Here is a 3,601-nt window from a genome sequence, read left to right as displayed (position 1 = left end):
CACACACGCCTTCAGGATTAGCACTGTCAATAAACCCTGCTGCGATGCAAACGTGACTCAACCCAAACACATCAACATCAACACATTCAAACTGAGCACTTGCCTCCTCAGATTATTGAGCCAAGTATTTTTTGTTAGTTTTTGTTTCAAATGTTATTTGTATCTTGCTTTGTTAAAGAAATAGTTGAACAATTATTGTTGGTAAATAAAGTGTTCATCTAAAACAATCATTGATTCATGAAAATTGGTGAGTCAAATCAATCTGAATCTTCTGCAGATCTTTAAACTGAAAATCAATAAAATGTTATTATTAAAGTTATTAAAATTGGCCTAGTAATATTAAAAAAATATAAAAGAAATACTGGGTAAATATATTTTCTTATTTTGTGTGATCTTCATTTGAATGATCTCAATATTGATTCTTATAATCCCAAGATTATTTTAAGATTATTTTTTGAAAGAAATCACTTTTAATCTGCAAGGATGCATTAAATTGTGTTGTATTGTACTATTGAAAATGATAAGAAATGTTTCTCGAGCAGCAAATCAGCATATTAGAATGATTTCTGAAGGATCATGTGACACTGAAGACTAGAATAATGATGCTGAAAATTCAGCTTTGCATCACAGGAATAAATTACATTTTACAAATTACATTTTTAAATATAGCAAAATAGCAATAATATAATATTAATAAATAAAAAAAATGTAATATAGTAATAATTTTTCACAATATTACTTTTTAACTGTTTAATTTTTTCACAATATTACTGTATTTTTGATGAAATAAATGCAGTCTTGGTGAGCATAAAAGACGTCTTTCAAAAATATTCAAACATCTTACTTACCCCAAACTTTTCAACAGGAGTACATATATATGAAATGGACATTAATTTATAACTGAAATATACCTAAAAGAATCAGATTTAAATCTGGAAATCTGCTTGCTAACCAAAAATGTAGCAATTAACTAACATGCCTCGCAAATAATAAAATGAACTATAGGGTGTTGTGATATACCGTTATTGATGATAAAAATTAAACAAAAAAAAAAAATCAATATTGTTAGTGTGTTAATTAGGGGTGTCGTGATATACCAGTATTGGCGATAATGATGATATTTCAAAATGAAAAGCACACAGCGCTGAACTCTCATGAGTAATGTCTGTTTCATTCATACTCAACGCAGGAGGGCACCCTCATACAGAAAGTCCACAAGTGAGACTCATAGGAGTAATAAAACAAATGACTTTCCAGGAAATCCTTCAAATGGACAGTAGCACCAAGCTATATATATATATATTATTTTTTTTTATTAATTATCATTTTCGTATATTTAAACATTTCTATAGATATCGTAATATATCATTATATCTCTTAATAGATAAATAGGACTAATATTTTAATATTGTAATAGATCAATAGGACTAATATTTTAATATCTTAATAGAACATTACTAATATTTTAATCTCTTAATAGAACAGTAGGACTAGTAGTTTAATCTCTTAATAGAAGAATAGCAACTAATATTTTAATCTCTTAAAAACAATAGAGGCTCATATTTCAATCTCTTAATAGATCAATAAGACTAATATTTTAATCTCTTAACAGGGATACATGGAAAAGCTTATACTTCGGTGCATAAATAAATGTCAAGTCGAAATCAAATGTTTTTGTACAGCATGGTGTTTATTATAATATATATTTTGTAATTTTTTTCAAGATTTCTATGGATATCACAATTTATTGTTATCATAAATTCTTTTGGCCACTTATAATTTGATATCGTGAAAGCCCTAATGAAAGTTTTCTTTTCTTTAGTCATCATGTCTTATCTCGCCAAGTTATACTAAATGAGCCAGGACTCCCACTGATGCCCCCTCAAAAAAAGATAGGTGTATGACGCCTGCCAACAGCAAGTTTCCTTGCCTCCACCCAGATCTACAACACACTCTGCCCACCTCCTACAGCCTCGTGTATGAAGACGTGCGTGAGCAAATCGCAGTGTTGGCTCAGTATGAGCAGAGAGTCTGGTGCGATGATGGGTTCTCCTGTGGGCGGAGCAGCAGCCAGCAGCAGATACGGGTGGAGCAGAGAGAGCGCGTGAAGCACCAACCCAACCAGAGAGCCACTGTAACCCACGTCTGTGTTTCTGAACAACACCTCCTCCATCAGCCAACAGATGTCCCTGCACAGCACGGATACACGCACACCCTGAGAAAGGGAGGAGATCGTTACAATCATTAGCAACATCATTAAAGCAATTTTATGCTTGTATGAATCATCTACAACCAGTGGATGATTAATAAACCAATTAATGTACTATTATAAAAGAGATCCAGGCATGGATGTCAATTGGTTGCTAGAGTTTGTATTGGCTGGTAATAAATTATTTCTATTTGAACGTACCAGTCAATATAGTGTATATATATACACACATGCAATTAAAAATATTAAAAATCATATTAAAAATATATTGTGTTGCAAATATGAACTAAAGTCATTTACTTACATGTTACATTCATTCATCTTTGGAATACAAATGAAGACATTTTTAAATACCATTTTTAATATCATTTTTGTCCATTAAAAGTATACTTAACATTTTCAAGCTTCAAAAATCATAAATGTAATTTGTATGAATCAAGCTTTATTCTAAAGAGGCATAATTCACTTTATATGATGAACAGATTTAATTTAGGGTTTTATTGATACAGTGTAGACACTGTAATGTAACTTTGTTTAATTCATAGAGCACATAAATATGGCAAACACCGATCTGTGTTGTGATAATTATCATATCTGTTAAATCAGGGATTCCCAAACTTTTTTGTCAGCCAAAGTCACGTTGACCTAAAATATTTACTTGAAATACCCTTTTAATTATTTTTTCAATAATTGGACAACACTTCGGCATGTTCATGATTCTCTAATGTTGATTAAAATCACATAAAGAAGGTAAACAAACGTTTCATTTTTTAGTAAGTGCTGTATTTTGATTTGATTTCATCATGAAACTATTTACTTATTTTTCTTTTACATTTTAATCATGTAAATATTAGCTTTCATTAACTCACAAACTCCCTGCAGTTCCCTCACAAACCCCAGTGTGTTAAATAAATAGCAGCTGAACTGCTTAGCCTGCTTGTTGTTAATTATTATTATTATTATTACTTATTCATACTATTAGTATAATATGAATATCACATATGAAATATTAACAACAAATATCAATGAGGTGTATATTATTATTATTATTATTATTATGTGAAACACCTGTTTACTAACTACAGTACATTAAAGGGGTCATATGATGTTGTTAAAAAGAACATTATTTTGTGTATTTGGTGTAATGAAATGTGTTTATGTGGTTTAAGGTTAAAAAAACATTATTTTCCACATACTGTACATAATTGTTTCTCCTCTATGCCCCGCCTTTCTGAAACGCTTCAATTTTTACAAAGCTCATCGGTCTGAAAAGCAAGGTGTCCTGTGATTGGCCAGCTATCCAGTGCGTTGTGATTGGCCGAATACCTCAAGCGTGTGACGGAAATGTTATGCCCCTTACCATATTGTGATGCCTGCGGCAACCACATGTGA

At 31.0% G+C, this 3,601-nt stretch overlaps 1 pseudogene; it reads right to left on the bottom strand.

Annotated features, from left to right (window-relative positions):
• LOC107703136 (glycerol-3-phosphate acyltransferase 2, mitochondrial-like) overlaps positions 1–3,601 on the bottom strand; it is a 35,910-nt pseudogene that overhangs the window by 6,268 nt on the left and 26,041 nt on the right.

This window comes from Sinocyclocheilus anshuiensis, unplaced genomic scaffold (assembly GCF_001515605.1).
Source record: "Sinocyclocheilus anshuiensis isolate Anshui unplaced genomic scaffold, SAMN03320099.WGS_v1.1 scaffold794, whole genome shotgun sequence".
Classification (NCBI taxonomy): domain Eukaryota; kingdom Metazoa; phylum Chordata; class Actinopteri; order Cypriniformes; family Cyprinidae; genus Sinocyclocheilus; species Sinocyclocheilus anshuiensis.
Note: the sequence above shows the minus strand (reverse complement) of the source record. Positions and strands in the feature narration are given on the sequence as shown.